The sequence below is a fragment of the Salvelinus namaycush genome, chromosome 20, assembly GCF_016432855.1.
Source record: "Salvelinus namaycush isolate Seneca chromosome 20, SaNama_1.0, whole genome shotgun sequence".
NCBI lineage: Eukaryota > Metazoa > Chordata > Actinopteri > Salmoniformes > Salmonidae > Salvelinus > Salvelinus namaycush.
The window spans coordinates 7,492,006-7,514,853 of record NC_052326.1 but is presented as its reverse complement, the minus strand read 5'-3'; the positions used below and the strand labels follow the sequence as shown (position 1 = coordinate 7,514,853).

Sequence of the window (22,848 nt, the reverse complement as noted above, 5' to 3'; positions counted from 1 at the left end):
CATACAGCTCAAGTGCAGGGCGCGAAATTCAAAATATATATTTTTTTAAATATTTAACTTTCACACATTAACAAGTCCAAGACACCAGATGAAAGGTACACATCTTGTGAATCAAGCCAACATGTCCGATTTTTAAAATGTTTTACAGGGAAGACACAATATGTAAATCTATTAGCTAACCACGTTAGCAAAAGACACCACTATTCTTACTCCATCAGTTTTTACTCCATCAGTAGCTATCACAAATTCGACCAAATAAAGATATAAATAGCCACTAACCAAGAAACAACTTCATCAGATGACAGTCTGATAACATATTTATTGTATAGCATATGTTTTGTTCGAAAAATTTGCATATTTCAGGTATAAATCATAGTTTACATTTCAGCTACAATCAGAAATTGCACCGAAAGCAGCCATAATATTTACAGACACCAACGTCAAATACCTAATTACTCATCATAAAACATTTCTGAAAAATACATAGTGTACAGCAATTGAAAGACAGGCATCTTGTGATTCCAGACAATATTTCCGATTTATTAAATGTTTTACAGCGAAAACAAAATGTAGCGCTATATTAGCGTAGCCACAATAGCCAGAAACACTTGGGCGCCCACGACCAGTTCACATGCACGACAGATATTAGAAATAGCATCATAAAATGTTTCTTACTTTTGGTGATCTTCCGTCAGAATGTTGGACAAGGTGTCCTTTGTCCAGAACAATCGTTGTTTTGATCTGGAACGGCAAATATCCCTCTTCATTTAGCATGGGCACTTGCCAAGTGGCACGGATCACTCCAACGTCAACAAAGTCAGAGAACGGAACACGGCAAAACTCCCGAAAAAATTTCAATAATCTGATTAAACTATATTGAAAAAACATACGTTACGATGATATGGTCACATGTATCAAATAAAATCCGAGCCGGAGATAGCTGTCGTCCATAACGGCAGCAAAACAGAAGGCAATCCCACTGTCCAAGTCGCGCGCTTCAGAGTACCGGAAATGACGGTCACGTCATACAAAGAGCTTGTATTCCAATTCAGATGAAGATAAACACAAAATTTCTTCTCTCACAGCCTCTTGACACCCAGAGGAAGGCGTATGAAGTGTACGTAGACTCTTACGTATCATGACCATGTATAGGCAGGAAGTTGAACAGAGCATATATTTCTGACATTCCACTTCCTGGTCAGGAAAAGTGCTGCAGAATGAGTTCTGTTTCACTCAGAGAAATAATTCAAACGGTTTTAGAAACTAGAGAGTGTTTTCTATCCAATAGTAATAATAATATGCATATTGTACGAGCAAGAATTGAGTACGAGGCCGTTTGAAATGGGCACTATTTAACTGGCTACTCAATACTGACCCTTGCAGCCATAACAGGTTAATGAAAGTTTGATTTTTATAGTAATTTATTTGAATATAGCGCTCTGCATTTTCTCTGGCTTTTGGCCAAGTGAGACAGTAGCGTCCCGCCTAAACTCAGATTTTTGGATATAAATATGAACTTTACCGAACAAAACATACGTGTATTGTGTAACATGAAGTCCTATGAGTGTCATCTGATGAAGATCAAAGGTTAGTGATTCATTTTATCTATATTTCTGCTTTTTGTTACTCCTCTCTTTGGCTGGAAAAATGGCTGTGTTTTTCTGTGGCTATGTACTGACCTAACAATCGTTTGGTGTGCTTTCGCCGTAAATCCTTTTTGAAATCAGACATTGGCTGGATTCACAACAAGTGTAGCTTTAATTTGGTGTCTTTCATGTGTGATTTAATGAAAGTTGGATTTTTATAGTAATTTATTTGAATTTGGCACTCTGCATTTTTACTGGCTTTTGGCCAAGTGGGATGTTAGCGTCCCACATATCCCAGAGAAGTTAAAAGCCCCTGATATTGACATCTAAAACCTATGCAACACCTTATTTAATCCATACTATCTGATACACACCCATCAAAATATCTCCCATGTCTCACCAGAGATAGATTTGCTTAACACTCCCCACATTAGATAGAAACAGATAGTAACACAAAGTGACAGTCACAAACACCAAGCTGACAAAGAAGGCTCGGGAAAATGGCTAAATAGTATACAGAGGCGAGACCAAGCATTACGGGGTAAAGGCGGCAGGTTTTCATTCACCTGAAAGAGCAAATGAGACAGAAAGAGAAACGAGAGAGAGAGCGATTGGTGTGAGGGAGAGAAGACACTATGCTATAAATAGCAGCAGATTTTTTATTCAAGAGGGCTTTGCTGCTGCTCTCTTTCTCAGTCTCTGGGAGAATCTCAATTGCATACTCTCTCCTCGCCTCCTTCTCAAAACCCATTGTAGGAGAAGGACCTCTGGCTTTCTCATCCAATGGGTTTTGAGAAGGAGGCGAGGAGAAAGGAAGCGAGGAGAAAGGAAGCGGGGAGTACGCAATTGAGATTCCCCGCCTCTCTCGCAAGGGCTCCTCTTCTCTCTCACTGTCTCCCTCTAGCAAACACTCTTTTCTCCCTCCATCTCCAACCCACCCTCTTTCTGTCACCTGCACCCACTTTCTCTCCACCCCCCTCTCTGTTCCTAGCACATTATGTTCTGTGTTAGTCTTAATGGTTAGCCAGATGTTCCCACCCAATGTTTTGTAAGAATCAACTATTTGCGGTCACATATAGCTACAGTACAGTTCACATCTCCATGGATAGGAGGCTCCTTATGACGAAATCAGTCAATTTGTTTTCGGCACTTTTATTTCCTTGACTGATCAAAAAACGTGTTTTCTAATGTTCCCATCTCCCTGCAGCAGACGCATGGTGAGCAATATATTTGGAACATCGAACCACAATGAAGAGTCACAGAATCAAAAACACATGAAAATCGGTACCTAGGTATCGTGATAATATCGTATTGGGAGGTGCCTGGCGATTCCCAGCCCTATAAAACAGTACTTTATAGAAGCTATGCTAAGCTCCAGATAGATGTCAGCTACCGTAGAGCCAGGCAGCGAGCTAAATCACACTTTAGCAACGTTACAAAAGACAGGACACGAACAGAGACGAATAAGAGGCGATAAGCTAAGGCAATCCACCGAATAATAGTTTGAAGTTTAACTTTGACACACCCCGCGTAACTGGTAAATGTGAATAATACAACACACAGTGGCGCACACGCAAACACACATCGCTTGCTTACTGTGTTCAGAGATTTGCAGCTCCCATGCAGAGGTTTTGCAGGATGAATGATCGGATGGAACGACAGGCTACAACATAGCGCTACGCTAGCAGATCGCTGACATCACTTTCGTCTCAATAAACACTGACTGTATCCGAGGAGAATCCATCCGTCCCCCGCGGTCATCTAGCTACCGCTAGCCTAAAACTTATTTCATGGTCTGGGAGCACTCACGGTCTTGTCTGCCCTCTCCGTCTGTTCTAGCTAGCTGTACATGTCGGAGCTATTCTACGTCGAGGGTTTTGGAAACGAGGAAGGAAGGACCCCCTCTTGACTGCCCCTTTTTCTGAATGAAGTGTACAAGCACAGAGACGGTGAGCGAGAGAGCGAGCGAGCGAGCACTCTCCTCTCACTATATCATGTGCACACTGCTCTGCCTTACTCTACTCCTTCACCAACCCTCCCTTCCTCGCACTCCCTTTCTCTCTCAGTAACAATATAATTGTGCTGATCGGCAGCCCAGGGCTAGTGAGGAAACTCAGCTGTTTAAAGGACTGTGTCACTGGGGGGGCAGCACGTTGGCAAGACACACTTCAACGACGAAAACCGGACAATGAAATGTTAATTCCTCCATTCACCCACTCAAGGTTTGCATTGCATCCATCCTTGCTGTATAGGAAGCCACATATAACCTAGATCCACAAGAGCAAGCCATGTGACCATCTCTAACCGTCAAGTCCTCAATTACAACCAACTACGCTAGATTCTCTGTTACACTAGTCTCATTCAGTGCCCTTGGGTTTGGATGAAAAACAAACTGGTGGTGGTAGGAGAAATGCACTGCAGGGGTATGGACGAGCAGAAAGAAAGAAAGACCTCATTAGCGGGGGAAAAAGATAATTCCCTAGACAGGATGAATGGATTTGAATCATCTTCCTTAGTTCTCCCTGCCTGCAACAAGCCCTCACTGCAGCACAGCATGTTTAAAGGCAGTCAAAAGTTCAGCAGCATCAGAAAGGGAGGCTGGATTGGACTTGAAAAGGGTCATCAGAACAGCAGGATTGGGGTCAACTCAGAACATTTGAATTTCAGTTTACCTTGAGAAGTAACCAGACAGACACACTGAATTAAGTGTGTGCATTAAATTCCTTGTAAAATGTGTCAATATCAGCTTAAAGCTGAGATCCGCATTAGGAGAAACAGTGCCACTGGCCACCCCAGTCACAAGTATTATTGTTTTGTTTATTAAACGATGGAGAGGAGCTCCAGCATCAAGGTAAACCAAAAATCGTAGGACATAACACCACATTTTTTGACAGTGAAGATAACATTTGTACATTTCGCTCTACACTCCAGTATTTTGGATTTAAAATGAAATGTTTCACCGGAATTACGGGAGCAGTAGCGGCCGTGAAAGGGCTGGGGTTGGGATTATTAAACAAGTTGTGGGTGTGACGAGGCTTGCCCCCTCACTGGCCAATCAGAACATGCTCCATGGCTAAATATGTGGTTGCTCCAAGTTGCGTATTTATGGTCTTTCATCCTATTTCGTTCTCAACTCTGTTACTCCATAATAACCTAGTTCATTATTACGTCCCACATTTGCTTAATATTTTGAACATGTTTGCAGTCCACATTGTTCTAAAATGCATTGCTCCAATATGGAAATAAATGGTTAAAAACACAGGCTATAGCATTACACTGATATAGGGGCTAATTGCAAATTGTCAATTGCAAATTGCTGTCTGGACATGCCAACGTAGTCAATCAGCAAGATTCAATTCACCGGGCTATTGATAAGGCCTAAAAAGACAGAGTATAATTCTAATAAAAACAAAACTTGTTTTAAATAGGCTGTGTCTAAATACAGTTATAAGCAACACATTTGCTCCCCGTGGGCGCATAATAATACAGACAAGGCAACAAACCGGAGGGTTTTACGCACATCCAAACTGTTCATAGGAGCTGGATAAATATCCAATATGAAGAGAAAGGGAAGGAATGTCCACTTAACATTATACTGATTGCAGGAACCATCTTACAGATGAAATTTGCACTTCTCCAGAAATAGCTGGCGAAATTGCACCGCATTTTAAACCATATAACCTACCGTTCAAAAGTTTGGGGTCAGTTAGAAATGTCCTTGTTTTTGAAAGAAACATTTATTTTTTGTCCATTAACATCAAATTGATCAGAAATACATTGTAGACATTACATTGTTAATGTTGTAAATGACTATTGTAGCTGGAAACGGCAGATTATTTTATGGAAAATACTACATAGTAGGCGTACAGAGGCCCATTATCAGCAACCATCACTCCTGTGTTCCAATGGTACGTTGTGTTAGCTAATTCAAGTTTATCATTTTAAAAGGCTAATTGATCATTTGAAAAACCCTTCTGCAATTATGTTAGCACAGCTGAAAACAGTTCTGATTAAAGAAGCAATAAATCTGGCCTTCTTCAGACTAGTTGAGCATCAGCATTTGTGGGTTCGATTACAGGCTCAAAATGGCCAGAAACAAAGACCTTTCTTCTGAAACTCGTCAGTCTATTCTTGTTCTGAGAAATGAAGGCTATTCCATGCGAGAAAGTGCCAAGAAACTGAAGATCTCGCACACCGCTGTGTACTACTCCCTTCACAGAACAGCACAAACTGGCTCTAACCAGAATAGAAAGAGTGGGAGGCCCCGATGCACAACTGAGCAAGAGGACAAGTACATTAGTGTCTGTTTGAGAAAGACGCCTCACAAGTCCTCAACTGGCAGCTTCATTAAATAGTACCCGCAAAACACCAGTCTCAACGTCAACAGTGAAGAGGCAACTCTGGGATGCTGGCCTTCTAGGCAAAGTTCCTCTGTCCAGAGTCTGTGTTCTTTTGCCCATCTTAGTCTTTTATATTTATTGGCCAGTCTGAGATATGGCTTTTCTTTGCAACTCTGCCTATATGGCTAGCAGTCACACAAGTAAACTAGCTAACGAAAAAGCAAGGTCGGTTTTTTTGCAAAAAACAATGCACGGCCATCATATTTCTAATGTTTATCATTGAAAGAATGTAGCCAGCTACATTAACCGTTTTGCAATTTACAATGGAGGAAAGTACCAGAGAAAAGTAGCCTACACGTCATTCAGAGCGCTGTCTGGTGATCCAATGATGTGAGCAAAGATAGTGCAGCTGAAGCATGAAATTAGGCCTTTCACATAGATGATCTGGAGCAAATCCCTTACTGAACCTGAGCAGAGTTGACAAATAAGAAGCATCTTAGATCTGCATTTACAAAAAGCAGCAAGATATATTCTCTTTCCTTTTCTGTGTGAAAAATGCAAAATCCTGCGTTAACGCGACCCCTGACATCAAGCGTGTGACTACACATTTTTGGGATGCATTTACAGGTTTTTTTGGCTGTGAGAAAGTCTCGGTGAGAAAGTTCGAGGAACAAAGATCATACCCCTGGATAATGGCAAAGGTGAGGGGTTGGCTTTTTCGAGGGGGGGGGGGGGGGGGCATTTGTTCCTCTAACTCTCACTCATCATTATTCACAATTCATTAATGATACTCCATAGCATCCACATGGATGTAGAAGTGTTGAAAACATCCTATTCTTATTTACAAAATGACAACACATTCATTATTCTGTTCCTATTGGGCAAAACAATCTGAAACAACCAAAAGTAACTACAAAAAGGCATCCAACAAGTTTGTAGAGTCACAAGCTTGATGTAGTCATTGCGTGCTAGGAATATGCGACCAAATACTAAACTCTTGACTACTTTGTGGATTGTCCAAATACTTACGTGGGAAAATATATATATACAAAGTGCTTCCATTTCTAAACGGTAAAACATATGAAAATAATGCGATGGAAAATGTTTGTGCTTTTCTAATAACCAATTTCTGTGTTCATGCAAGTGACTGATTGAACGTGCCTGGGAGGAATCCTCACTATCAGTATGTGCAATTTGGTAGTACGCCCAGAACTTTGTTTTGAGAACGGAAAGGGATATCTCAGTTTCAAGGTCTCCGCTTGGAGAGGAGAAGCCTCGTGAGGTATTGGTCTGTCACATGTATGAACCAGTATTGGTCGGTCACATGCATGAACCAAACGTTAATGATGAATTAAGAACGATGAATAATGCAAATATAACTTGTAAGCACTATATAAGAGAACAGGACTGCCCCGGGGGAGCTCACTTCAGACCGGTACTTTATGCATTTAAGTTTGACTGTGACCTTTCCAGCTTGCTGTTAATAAACAATGATTCATTTAAGATTGACTTTGAGTGTCCCTGTGTAGAATTTCCACGACAATACACTCTAGTAAAAGCCTTCCACAAGCTTCCCACAATAAGTTGGGTGAATTTTGGCCCATTCTTCCTGACAGAGCTGGTGTAACTGAGTCAGGTTTGTAGGCCTCCTTGCTCGTACACACTTTTTCAGGTCTGCCCACAAATTTTCTATGGGATTGAGGTCAGGGCTTTGTGATGGCCACTCTAATACCTTGAATTTGTTGTCCTTAAGCCCTTTTGCCACAACTTTGGAAGTATGCTTGGGGTCATTGTCCATTTGGAAGACCATGTTGCGACCAAGCATAAACTTCCTGACTGATGTCTTGAGATGTTGCTTCAATATATCCACATAATTCTCCTTCATAATGGCATCTATTTTGTGAAGTGCACCAGTCCCTCCTGCAGCAAAGCACCCCCTCAACATGATGCTGCCACCCCCGTGCTTCACAGTTGGGATGGTGTTCTTCATCTTGCAAGCACTCCCATTTTTCCTCCAAACATAACGATGGTCATTATGGCCAAACAGTTATATTTTTGTTTCATCAAACCAGGGGACAGTTCTCCAAAAAGTACGATCTTGGTCATCATGTGCAGTTGCAAAATGTAGTCTGGCTTCTTTATGGCAGTTTTGAAGCAGTGGCTTCTTCCTTGCTGAGCGGCCTTTCAGGTTGTGTCAATATAGGACTCATTTTACTGTGGATATAGATACTTTTGTACCTGTTTCCTCCAGAATCTTCACAAGGTCCTTTGCTGTCCTGAGCGGTATGACAGCTGCGTGGTCCCATGGGGTTTATGCTTGCGTACTATTGTTTGTACAGAAGAACGTGGTACCTTCAGGCGTTTGGAAATTGCTCCAAATGATGAACCAGACTTGTGAAGGTCTACAATTTTCTTTCTGAGGTCTTGGCTGATTTCTTTAGATTTTTCCCATGATGTCACGCAAAGAGGCACTGTGTTTGAAGGAAGGCCTGGAAATACATCCACAGGTACACCTCCAATAGGCTAATTGACATAATTTGAGTCAGAAGTTTCTAAAGCCATGACATAATTTTCAGGAATTTTCAAGCTGTTTAAAGGCACAGTCAACTTAGTGTATGTAAACTTCTGACCCACTGCAATTGTGATACAGTGAATTATAAGTGAAATAATCGTCTGTAAACAAATGTTGTAAATATGACTCGTGTCATGCACGAAGTAGATGTCCTAACCGACTTGCCAAAACTGTAGCTTGTTAACTTCTCTGGGATAGGCCAAAAGCCAGTAAAAATGCAGAACGCCAAATTCAAATAAATTACTATAAAAATCAAACTTCCATGAAATCACACGACAGACACCAAATTAAAGCTACACTTGTTGTGAATCCAGCCAACATGTCTGATTTCAAAAAGGATTTACGGCGAAAGCACACCAAACGATTATGTTAGGTCAGTACATAGCCACAGAAAAACACAGCCATTTTTCCAGCCAAAGAGAGGAGTAACAAAAAGCAGAAATAGAGATAAAATGAATCACTAACCTTTGATGATCTTCATCAGATGACACTCATAGGACTTCATGTTACACAATACATGTATGTTTTGTTCTGTAAAGTTCATATTTATATCCAAAAATCTGAGATTAGGGGGGACGCTACTGTCTCACTTGGCCAAAAGCCAGAGAAAATGCAGAGCGCCATATTCAAATTTCTATAAAAATCAAACTTTCATTAAATCACACATGAAAGATACCAAATTAAAGCTACACTGGTTGTGAATCCAGCCAACTTGTCAGAATTCAAATAGTAGCATTGTTTGCTTTCGCCGAAAAGCCTATCTGAGGATAGCACCATAGTAAACAGAGAGAGAAGCATATTTCAACCCTGCAGGCGCGACACAAAACGCAGAAATAAAAATATAATTCATGCCTTACCATTGACGAGCTTCTGTTGTTGACACTTCAATATGTCCCATAAACATCACAAATGGTCCTTTTGTTCGATTAATTCCGTCGATATATATCCAAAATGTCCATTTATTTGGCGCGTTTGATCCAGAAAAACACCAGTTCCAAATTGTGAAACCTGACTACAAAATCTCTCAAAAGTTACCTGTAAACTTTGCCAAAACATTTCAAACTACTTATGTAATACAACTTTAGGTATTTTTTAACATAAATAATCGATAAAATTGAAGACGGGATGATCTGTGTTCAATACAGGATTAAAACAAACTGTAGCTAGCCTTCTGGTCATGCCCCTCGAACAAACAGGACACAACAAGTGACCCTGATTCAAAATGGCCGTACTTCTTCATTACACAAAGGAAAAACCCTCAACTAATTTCTAAAGACTGTTGACATTCAGTGGAAGCGGTAGGAACTGCAAGAAGGTCAATTAGAAATCTGTATTCCCAATGAAAATCCATTGAAGAGAGAGTGACCTCAACAAAATTCTGAATGGTTTGTCCTCGGGGTTTCGCCTGCTAAATAAGTTCTGTTATACTCACAGACATGATTCAAACTGTTTTAGAAACTTCAGAGTGTTTTCTATCCAAATCTACTAACAATATGCATATCTTATCTTCTGGGGATGAGTAGCTGGCAGTTGAATTTGGGTATGCTTTTCATCCAAACGTGAAAATGCTGCCCCCTATCCTAGAGAAGTAAACAATAAATTTGTGGAGTGGTTCAAAAACGAGTTTTAATGACTCCAACCTAAGTGTATGTAAACTTCAACTGTATGTACAGTGGCTTGCGGAAGTATTCACCCCCTTGGCATTTTTCCTATTTTGTTGCCTTACAACCTGGAATTAAAATAGATTTTGGGGGGGTTGATTTACTCAACATGCATTTGATTTACACAACATGTAAATCAATTTGATTTACACAACATGCCTACCACTTTGAAGATGCAAAATATTTGTTAAACAAGAAATAAGACAAAAAAATAAGAAAATATGATCGTGGGTAACTATTCATCCCCCCAAAGTCCATACATTGTAGAGCCACCTTTTGCAGCAATTACAGCTGCAAGTCTCTTGGGGTATGTCTCTATAAGCTTGGCACATCTAGCCACTGGGATTTTTGCCCATTCTTCAAGGCAAAACTGCTCCAGCTCCTTGAAGTTGGATGGGTTCCTGCTGGTGTACAGCAATCTTTAAGTCATACCACAGATTCTCAATTGGATTGAGGTCTGGGCTTTGACTAAGCCATTCCAAGACATTTAAATGTTTCCCCTTAAACCACTCGAGTGTTGCTTTAGCAGTATGCTGGAAGGTGAACCTCCGTCTCAGTCTCAAATCTCTGGAAGACAAACAGGTTTCCCTCAAGAATTTACCTGTATTTTGTGCCATCCATCATTCCTTCAATTCGGTTTCCCAGTCCCTGCCGATGAAAAACATACCCACAGCAGGATGCTGCCACCACCATGCTTCACTGTGGGGATGGTGTTCTCGGGGTAATGAGAGGTGTTGGGTTTGTGCCAGACACAGCGTTTTCTTTGATGGCCAAAAATGTCAATTTTAGTCTCATCTGACCAGAGTACCTTCTTCCATATGTTTGGCGAGTCTCCTACATTTACTCCTACATTACATTTTTCTTTAAGCAATGGCTTTTTTCTGGCCACTCCTCCATAAAGCCCAGCTCTGTGGAGTGTACGGCTTAGTGGTCCTATGGATAGATAACCCTGAAGGAGCTGCGGAGATTGGAGTATCGTTGGTCTCTTTGTTCTCTTTCAGATTAATGCCCTCCTTGCCTGGTCTGAGTTTTGGTGGGCGGCCCTCTCTTGGCAGGTTTGTTGTGGTGCCATATACTTTCAATTTTTTAATAATGGATTTAAATGGTGCTCCGTGGGATGTTCAAAGTTTGATATTTTTTTTATAACCCAACCCTGATCTGTACTTCTCCACAACTTTGTCCCTGACATGTTTGGAAAGCTCCTTGGTCTTCATGGTGCTGCTTGCTTGGTGGTGCCCCTTGCTTAGTGGTGTTACAGACTCTGGGGTCTTTCAGAACAGATTTATATATACACACACACACACACACACACACACTGAGATCATGTGACAGATCATGTGACACTTAAATTCCACCTTTGTGCAATTTAACTAATAACGTGACTTTTGAAGGTAATTGGTTGCACCAGATCTTATTTAGAGGCTTCATAGCAAAGGAGGTGAATACATATGCACGCACCACTTTTCCGTTTTCTATTTTTTTTTAAATTGTTTTAAACAAGTTATTTTAATTTCACTTCAGCAATTTGGACTATTTTGTATATGTCCATCACATGCAATCCAAATAAAAATCCATTTAAATTACAGTTTGTAGTGCAACAAAATAGGAAAAATGCCAAGTGGGGTGAATACCTTTGCAAGGCACTGTATATACTGTATTCTCTCCTACTGTATCTAAGTCTATGCTGCTCTGACATTGCTTGCCCAATAATTATATTTTCTTAATTCCATTGCTTTACTTTAGATGTGTATGGTTGTGAAATTGTTAGATATTACTGTTAGATATTACTGCACTGTTAGAGCTAGAAACACAAGCATTTCGCTACACCCGCAATAACATCTGCTAAAAATGTGTGTGACAAATTAAATTTGATACACAACCCATGTCTCAATTGTCTCAAGGCTTAAAAATCTTAACCCATCTCCTCCACTTTACCTACCATTTAGAAAATTCAAAAGAACAGGCAGAATTAAAAAGTCAAACGTCTGTATATCGATTTTGGTTTGAAACAGTGGGAAAAAATGGTCTTTAAACATGCCAAATTAAGCCCCATTTCAACTGACTGTTCCAAAGGGGATATGCCATCACTTCACACTGGCAACTTATCATTTGGAAAAATATTCTGTTATTCGAAAATAAAATAGGTGTGACTTGACTGTGATACCGGCCTGGGAAATAAGAGTGTCTCGTCTGCCAAATGAACACAACAACATTATGCCATTGCACAGCCATAGGCTTCCACAAGCAAGCACCGCTGGGAAAGAGGATACCTACTCAGTTGCACAACAACGTATTCAACCGAAATGTGTCTTCCGCATTTAACCCAACCCCTCCGAATGAGTAAATCCAATGGATCTTTGAAATATCCACGGTAGCAGAGAGCAGGATATGCCATTTGACAGAGACCCCTTGAGAGAGAGAATGAACTCTTTCTCGTGAATGTCCCAGCCCCCTCCTTATCTCAACCAATCATGGCTAGGCAAGATTCTGTATTTTATCTGTGTCTAACCATCTTCATGATATCACATTTATATTTACAGATTCCATACGAGTTTGTTATTACAGCACAAAAAGGTTCACATGTTCAAAAATGAATTTCTGTACCAACAAAAAAATGCATTTAGATAAAAAAATATATTTTTTAATTACTTTCAATTGCCTTTAATGTGAGGTAGTGACACCTGTCATACACCCAGCTTTCTGAAATGGGTCCCATACAGTGCATTCGGAAAGTATTCAAACTCGTTAACTTTTTTCCACATTGTTACATTAGACTTATTCTAAAATGCATTTTAGAAAATCCATCAATCTACACTAAATACCCCATAATGACAAAGCGAAAAGGTTTAGAAATGTTTGCAAATGTATTAAATAAAAACAGAAATACCTTATATATATATATATAAGTATTCAGACCCTTTGCTATGAGATTCGAAATTGAGCTCAGCTGCATCATGTTTCCATTGATCATCCTTGAGATGTTTCTACAACTTGATTGGAGTCCACCTGTGGTAAATTCAATTGATTGGACATGATTTGGAAAGGCACACACCTGTCTATATAAGGTCCCACAGTTGATAGCGCATGTCAGGGCAAAAATCAAGCCATGGGGTTGTAGGAATTGTCCATAGAGCTTCGAGACAGAATTGTGTAGAGGCACAGATTTGGGGAAGGGTACCAAAACATTTCTCCAGCATTGAAGGTACAAGTACATGGTGGCCATCATTCTTAAATGGAAGAAGTTTGGGGTGACTATTAGCTCCAGACCGGCGGTCGAGATTCATGAAGGCAGTCAAATTCCATGTGATGGTTTAGTCATGGTAATTAGGCTTCTCCAAGCTCTGATGCTGCTGCTGATCATTAGTAGCCTACCAAACTTGCTAACTGCCTGGTACTCAGCACTCTATTGACCCTCTAAATAACTCTGACATCATTGCAAATGCTATCGAAAATCGAATCAAACACTTCATGAGAGCTCATGTTGCGCAACATTTCTATAGGCTATGCAATTGCGTGAGAAAACAGAGTGATGGCCTCTATTAAAAACAGGAGGATCCCATCAGCTTTCTATAGACGAGGCCTACTATATTTATTTCTCACCTTTCCTAGTATTAAGCACATTGCTTATCTTTACAACCGGAGTATAGCCTACCTGGCTAGAATGGAAATGAAACACAAGATAAGCGTCATTCATTCGCTATTTAAGTGTATTTTTCCCGCTGCCCCTGTTTCGAGACCGGTGCATGATAATGGTACATTCTAAAATCAACACACATTTCACACATACAGTACCAGTCAAAAGTTTGGACACACCTACTAATTCCGGGGTCTTTATTTATACATTGTAGAATAATAGTGAAGACATCAAAACTATGAAATAACACATATGGAATCATGTAGTAAACAAACAAAAAGTGTTAAATCAAAATATATTTCATATGAGATTCTTCAAAGTACCCTTTTCCTTGATGACAGCTTTGCACACTCTTGGGATTATCTCAACCAGCTTCATGAGGTAGTCACCTTGAATGCTTTTCCAACAGTCTTGAAGAGTTCCCACATATGCTGAGCACTTGCTTGCTGGCAGATTGCCCCTTTAAGTCTATCAAACGTGTACGAGTTTGAGCATGTGTCCATTATTCCAATGGATTTATCTTACCAGCATGAATTAAAGCCCCACTTTTATTCCATAGGCTGGGATCTGCACTATGCAGCAAGAGTGTTGCAAGAGCACATTTTTCCACTGGCTTATCACTGGCTGTCCACTGGTTTCAAAAACAATGATTGATAATAGGGCTGGGCGATATGGCAAATAAATTATCACAATATCTAAAAAAATATATATATATATATATATTTTTTTTTTTTAATCATTCGATAACAAATATTATCACGATATAAATCAAATAATGTTTAAAAAAAGGTGCATATCTGCTTCAGACTCAAGAATGCCTGAACAAACCACTAGGCAGGTAGCCCCGGGTGGCGCAGTGGTCTAGGGCACTGCATCGCAGTGCTAGCTGCGCCACCAGAGTCTCTGGGTTCGCGCCCAGGCTGGGCTGGGTTCGCGCCCAGGCTCTGTCGCAGCCGGCCGCAACCGGGAGGTCCGTGGTGCGATGCACAATTGGCATAGCGTCGTCCGGGTTAGGGAGGGTTTGGCCGGTAGGGATATCCTCGTCTCAGTATGTAAAATGTAATAAAATGTATGCACTCTACTGTAAGTCGCTCTGGATAAGAGCGTCTGCTAAATGACTAAAATGTAAATGTAAATGTTAGAGCGTTGGGCCAGTAACCGAAAGGTTGCTAGATCGAATGCCCGACCTGACAAGATCGTTTTACCCCTGAACAAGGCACTGTTCCCCGATAGGCCGTCATTGTGTGAACCATGACCAGCCTTACTAAGCACTTCATGGCTACAGACGTGAGTGCTACGAGTCGGTAGTCATTTAGGCAGGTTACCTTAGTTTTCTTGGGCACAGGCACTATGGTGGTCTGCTTAAAACATGTGGGTATTACAGACTCGGACAGGTTGAAAATGTCAGTATGTCAGCGCATGCTCAGAGTTCACGTCCTGGTAATCCGTCTGGCCCTGCGGCCTTGTGAATGTTAACCTGTCTAAAGGTCTTACTTACATCGGCTGCGGAGAGCATGATCACAGTCTTCCAGCTGATGCTCTCATGCATGTTTCAGTGTTACATGCCTCGAAGCAAGCATAGAAGTAGTTTAGCTCGTCTGGTAGGCTTGTGTCACTGGGCAGCTCTTGGCTGTGCTTCCCTTTAGTCCTGTTTTGATGCTTTGCCTGTTTGACGGTTCGTCGAAGGTCATAGCGGGATTTCTTCTAAGCTTCTGGGTTAGAGTCCCGCTCCTTGAAAGTGGCAGCTCTAGCCTTTAGCTCAGTGCGGATGTTGCCTGTAATGCATGGCTTCTGGTTGGGGTATGTACGTAAAGGTGGTCTAGAATTTTTTTCGCTCCAGTTGCACATTTAACATGCTGATACCATGCTATTTAGTGGTGAGCTTTTTCCAAAATCAAGCATTGCTTGGTAACAGCAAAGTGTTTTTTCTTTTTTTTAAGCGCCCCTTGTGTTCAGTGCCGGTATTACCGAATATGCCGGTATGGCACAAGGTCAGTTTGAAGATAATCTGGATACCACCCAGGCCTAACACACAGGTATGAACTGCATGCACCTCGCTCACACGCAGACACCGTTATGTATGCATGCATGCACACGCTCTCATGCATCATGACAAAAATATGGCAAAAGTTAGGCTAGTTAAAATGTACAATATTGTGGCTTAATTCAAACAAAATCAAAACATTACAATTCCACATGCAGATTTTGGTCCTATTGCGTATGATAGTCCAGTTCCGTATGACCGCTAGGGGGCTATTACGTTCTATCAAATGTAGTCACAGGCTGAATCTCAAACCAAACACTTGGCCCATAAGCCCTTTATCGAGTCGCCACTTGCCCTTGTGATCAATCTAGTCTGTTAAGTGTTTTAACCTAAATGAGCATTGAGACAACGCGCACTTGACATCAACTGCCACTTATCAATATTCCAAAATTAAAAATCTATTTGCGAGCATCGTCTCCCGCGACCTGTATTGTGCATGGCTCACTCACAATGAGACGCAGGCACTGGGGCAGACTGACGCATGCTCTGATAGACAGTGAGAAAGTTGTAAAAACAAAACATCTCTATTCCTGTACAAGTAGGCTATATCGGTCACAAGTAATTTCATCAGCTGATTTAAATTGTTGTAGCCTGCTTGCTTCTAGCTAGCGTCACTGACAAACACAGGGATGGAGTTTTAGCTAGCTGGGCACTGCACTGATAAACATTAGGGCTTGCACAATTACCGTATAAAATTGACGGTTATGGATGAAGACAATCATTAAAATAAAACTGTCATAACCGTTTATAACCACCCATTATGCCATCACTGACTTGAATGGGGATGTACGTTCTAGTCATTCAATTTCTATAGCAGCATATGCAGTCAAGAGCGGAGGAAAGAAAAACGTATACAGTACATAGAAATAAAAATCGATACAGTATATAGATATAAATATATAAAGATATATAGCTACGGGGTCAGCTAAAAGCACAGAGAGCAGCAGCAGACTCGATACTGTACTGGGGGCAGAGCAGGCTGTTTCGCTGCTGTCACATACTGCCATTTTTCAGCCATTTTTCTAAATAACAACCTGACGCACCTTATATTCATGGCATTTCATTTGAAAGATGCTAATCTCATACTAATGTTACAGCATTGTTGCATTAGGTATGTTACATTTTTATTTTTCCCTTTATGATGATTCGGGACCTGTTATTGGTAGTTTCGTGATAACGGCACGTCTGTGCCTTTCATTTTGTGGAAGAAACATTTTTCCGTTGTTTTCTGAAAGTTAATATCCCAATTTCATTTTAATGTTTAACCATTCACACTCCTAGCGTAGTCATAACATGTCCAATCCCCCAAAACACAGAACGACCAGCAGCTGTAGCCAAAACGTATTGCCATTTATTTTTTAGTATATATATTTCTTCCTTTCATTTTTAAACAATTTTTGTACCTTTATTTAACAAGGCAAGTCAGTTAAGAACAAATTCTTATTTACAATGACGGCCTAGGAACAGTGGGTTAACTGCCTTGTTCAGGGGCAGAACGACAGATTTTTACCTTGTCAGCTCGAGGATTCGATCTTGCAACCTTTCGGTTACTGGCCCAACGCTCTAACCACTAGGCTACTTGCTGCCCCAAATGTATACATCTCACAACAATGGATTTATTGCGTGCTTTTGTTTGGACATCTTGTGACTGAAATATCAGATCTAATAGTGATGACAGATGATCCAGTTTCTCTCCCCCTCGATACCGGTTCCCGTCTTCTCACAGTGAGGGTTTTGCTGCCTTCCAACCTTTTTATGCGATAACAGTACATGTTGAATAAAATAATGTCACGACAGGCCTGACTGAAACAGCTAATGTCGACAAAATAAAATACACGAGACAAGGTGGGATCTTTCTCTGCCTGTAAAATTATTTATGCGAGAATTGGCGGTGGGAAATTATTTTATGTGCAAATATTTATATAATAACCATCATACTTATTATATAAAATGTTAAAAAAAATGTTTTAAAAAGGGACAGGGGGCAGTTTTGTAGACAAATCTCAATTTAAAACGCTACTAATTTCTATTCCATTCTAATAACTGTATTTCCTGTGAGGCAACCTATTTAAAAAAGAATACCTACCAGTGAACACAGGCAAATTCACCCAGTGCCTTAAGTACAGTAACTCAAACCACACGTAACTTGGAGTCACACGATGATATGTTGTGGGGTCCTCCCCCCACGATTTGGGAAAGTATGCAGTTTATTAGGCTACAAATTACAGATTAAATAAGTGATGAACTTCACAGGGTGGGGAAAGTGCACAGTGATGAGCTTGATGCTCCTTTCCAATAAATATCGAGGGTCTTATTCTGGTGACATGATGATCGATTCTTGACTGCAGTTTGACAAAAAAAAAGGCTCTTGCTACTTTGTCCATAACAATGTCATCATGTAGGCTATACCTGCACTGTATCTGTGAGCTGTTGGCTAGAGCGCACGTGCCAAGACCAGAGTGGGAACAGTCGCTATATAACGCAACCTTTTTTGGGATAAAACTATCAGTAGAATTGAAAATGCGATGGAAACCCCTGTAACTTGTATTTTTTAATTCAGTACATGGGAATTTAACCACAAAAAAAATGTATTTTCATATGCACTACATCATCACGCACAGCCTTTCATCTGCAAAAAGTACATTTGATGGAAACATCTTGTGGGACAATGTGCATAATGTTTTCATACAGATTTGGGAATATTCGCATTAAAATGTGTCGTCAATTGGATGTAAGTCAAGCTACTGAAAGTAATGACAGGTCTGATCCAGTCTGGACCCACAGCCATGCAACCAACACACACATGTCCAATGTCAACCTGGACCCAGAGCCCTGCACCCAGTCACCTATTCCCTCCCAGCCTCCAGTTCTGATCAATTATTTACATCTAGCAAGCAGTGGAAGGATTATATACATCTAGCAAGGCATGGAGGGAAAGACAGCTAGAGGGAGAGAGATACAGATAAATCGAGGGGGTAGATAGAAGGAGAGGGAGGGAGAGGGTGAAGAGAGAGAGGGGGGGGGGGGGGAAGCAGCAGTAGCACCAGCTCTGTGCTCAGGCAAAGATCTATAAATATCTCTTCACATCTCTCTAGCAAAAGCCACCATCTCCACTGCTGCAAACACAGAAGCAGATCTCAGGTAGGCAAACTGATGAGTAGGGATAGGGTTCTATGGCGGTGAATCTACCCCAGGATTTTATCCGCATCAAAAAGGTATAGAAACAGTTGCACTTTTAAGCCAACTTCCTGCTATTCTGCAAATGTATCCATGGAGCAGAGATTTTTTTTTTTCTGTTTTTAAAGCTGATTTCCTGCAATTATTCCCATTTTGCAATGCAGCGGAGAGAAAAATGCAGTTTTAAAGCAAGTTCAATTGAATTCAATGAATTGTGCCATGGCTTATGCTGTGTTCTTTGCTCAAACATAACAAAATTAACACCGATATGGGTATTTTCAGATCTCCCCGTCTAGCTTTAATTTCGGTGATTTTTAGTTCTTCAGATAGATAGGATACTGAGTGTACAAAACATTAGGACATTTGCTCTTTCCATGACAGAATGACCAGGTGAATGCTATGATCCCTTATTGATGTCACTTGTTAAATCCACTTCAAATCAGTGTAGATGAAGGGGAGGAGACAGGTTAAAAAAGAGGTTTTAAGCCGCCTTGAGACATGGATTGTGTATGTGTGCCATTCCGAGGGAGAATGGGCAAGACAAAATATGTAAGTGCCTTTGAACAGGGTAGAACAGAATGAGATGACTCATCACTGGAATCACATTTACTCAGGGCTATCAAATCTCCGTCTCAAAAAATTATATTTATGATATACTACTTCCATCTATAGCCTAATCTAGTCAAACCCGTTCATCTATTATTATCATTTTTTTAATGTGGCTAGATAACACATGGTACAAACTAAGGATAGAAAATCAAATGCCTCTTTTGAGCCTTTTCATGTTCCAATCAAAAAAAAGTAAACTACAAAGGCTCAAATAAGGACAAATTGACAAGGGAAACTGCATATTTCCATGTGTGTTTCTGTACCAAATGATAGTTAGGGTACAGCCACCAGTGCAATAGCAAATTGAGGTGGATGACAAGAGACAGGCAGCCACAGCAGGCAGCTCCCACCACACCGCCGCTTCATTAGGAGCAGACTGTTGAATCAATGGTTCACCCATCGAAGACTAGCCTGTTCCTAAAACCACACAAGCTATTCTCTAAAAACCACATGCCCCACCCATAACATTCGGACACTAATTGACTATATGCTGCTGCTGCACAGAGAGTGAGCAGCGTACAGTCATCTGCACTACATGCTTTTCCTATCCAAGCTCTTATGTGCTCATTAGGCAAGATGAGTTGAGGGAGGGAGGGGACTGAAGTTGGCTACATTAACTAATCTAATAGACCATGCTATTCTGTGATATTCAAACCAGATTGTGGAGTACTGTTAGTTTAGGCTGTATAGTATATGACGGGTATTTGATCCCCTTTACAACTAAGAGTATTTTAATAGTGCTTCCCAAAACATGTAGGCTCAGGCTGAGGCTATATTTCCAGTAAAGCTTTCAATCTCTCCCACAACACAGTTCCTAGTACACTGTCTGATATGTAGGGTATCCAACAAAGCATCCAGAAATCAACTATTCTCCCACAAATACAGGTAGAGGGGCAATGACTAACACACACACACACAGTGCTTGGCACTGCATATGTTGAGACCATAACAAGATATAGCTATGCTTTCCATACAGCCGTTACAAAGTAGTTTGTGTAAAGCATAGCACAGTGACTTGGAAGACAACACATCTTCTAAACTTCCATGTCTAGTTGCAGGGGGTTCGTTTGAATTGAAAAAAATGCTCCGTTATTAAATGAAATAATTGTTTTGCCCCATGAAGTAATCCAATGTGTTCACCACCATTTTGTCTATTTCAAATCTTCTCTCATTGATTGAGGTGGGTGTCCACCCCAAGTGCCGCATGTCAAGACAACGACCCTACCGTTATGCTCATTTACACTGAAAAACACGGCGTTCGGGAATGCAATCATGTTTACATGAAAGACACTGTGGAGCCGACACGAGATATGGGTCGGAAAACTTTCCTCAATGCAGGAATGGGATATGCCACTGTACTCCAAGTTAACTTCGTCCACACGGACACATCGAGAAGATTGAAATACTGCTGGTTTTCCAGGAAAACTGCCCTTTTCGTCAATGCTAACTATCAGGACCCACCTGATAGTGGCAGTGTCAGCCAATCAGCTCATTTGTTGTTCAACCCAATATGTAATTTCATAATGGATGCTGTGGCTACTGCTAGTTAACATGGAGGACAAAAATGGCAGTTTTCAGGGAAAACTAGCAGTATTTAAAGAGCAGTGTTGATTATAGGTACGATGTGGAGTACAGTGGCATATCCCATCCCTGCATTGAGGTACGTTTTCCAACCCATATCTCACACCAGCTCCATTGTGTCTTAATGTAGTAGCCATGACTGAGTTCAGACCTCAGTGCATCTCAGTGTAAAATAGCTTCACGATAGGGTCGGTATCTTCTGGCAAGTACATTAGGTAGACTAGCTAGTTAGTTAGCTAATTTACAGTGGTTGGTAGAATATAGAATAAACTCTCGTTTACCGTTTAGATGAGTCTTCTCTCAATGAAAGCTTCTTCGATGTTTGTTTTCCCGAGTTGAAGGCTGCTAACGCGTTAGCTACTGCTGGTACACAGACAGGTTAACATTAGTGTAGGGTAAGCTAGCAGCTGCTAGTGCAGTGCTGAGTTCCCAAATGTTTAACGTTAGCTAGCTAAACGGACAATACGCAGCAACCAAGTTAGCCTTTTCTTCTTATCTAACGGTAACAGTAACTTAGCTGTCAAACAAGGTGTCAACTCACCTGCTCCTTTAGTTAGCTAATTATCTAAAACGTTAGCTAACATAAGAACAAATTCGATTAAAAACAATATCAATGACAGGATCATGGGTTATGAGCCAATTGAAGAAATGCCAATATGTATGCGGTTCGTTAGCGATACCGTGTGTCAACCACCCTCCGAATGGTTTACCCAATGCTAACTAATAATGGTAACAATAAATCGCTAGTTAATTAGTAACGTTGGCTCCATGGCTAACCAAACGCTGCCCTGGCTGAGTTGGCTCACGGTGAAAGCCACTGCACTGTCAAACGCTATCGACTCAAAACCGCACACACGTGAGAGGTATCTACATCGAATGTTGAAGATCAAATCAGAGAGAAAGCATCCAATAACTTCTAAAACGGAAATAACGAGAACCTTACACTTTAGATAAAATAAAGAAAAACGAGATTCCCTTCAGCTCCGGCTTCCAATACTGTGTGATTGCGACCCGCAATTCGGGGTGTTCCTGCATGTGCATTCTCTACAGGAACGCCCCCCTCCAGCCTTTACCCTCGAACACTTCTTCATCTTCTTCTGTATTATTGCGGTCCACAAACAAATGTTATAGGTGCATGCCGCCCCCTACTCTATTGTGTAGGATGAATTCGTTACACTTTGTGAAAAATTGCCCTACCAACTAACCCAGTACCCATTAAAACCTCACCACTATTCCACAAATTATCTGATCCTACTCCAGGCCAGGAGCCTGGGAGGACGGGTCACTATCATTCAAACATCTTGTAACTCTTATTCTTCCCAGCTCTGCAGATTTTCCTGTGAGGAGGCAGTCATTAGATCATTTATTTTGGTACTGTCCATATGTAGCTCGTTTTTGGTCACAGGCCTAGGAATGGCTGAAGAATTGCAGATAGCAATACTGGGTGATTTTAAAAGTCATAGTCAATCGATCAATAATATAATAATTATTTTAGCAAAAAAATGTATCTTTAATTTACAATCTGTATAAACTATGAGAATAGAAAGGTACAGTACTTTTGTGAAGCAGCACAGTTTAAAAATATATGGCAAAAAGAAATCCAATATGGATGGTGTTAAGAAATAGATGGGAGGGGTTGAATGG

General features: G+C 40.8%; 1 protein-coding gene across 9 annotated transcripts in view; it reads right to left on the bottom strand.

Moving 5' to 3' along the window:
- Positions 1-22,237, bottom strand: part of LOC120065000 (R3H domain-containing protein 2) — an 80,017-nt gene extending 57,780 nt beyond the window's left edge. For 8 of the 9 annotated variants that reach the window (XM_039015628.1, XM_039015635.1, XM_039015632.1 and 5 more), the window contains exons 1-2: positions 21,746-22,135; positions 21,486-21,564 (exon numbers count right to left, since the gene is read on the bottom strand). The gene's annotated coding sequence lies outside the window, so the exon portion shown is untranslated. The other variant, XM_039015630.1, reaches the window with a different exon arrangement.
- Positions 22,238-22,848: the final 611 nt, after the last annotated feature.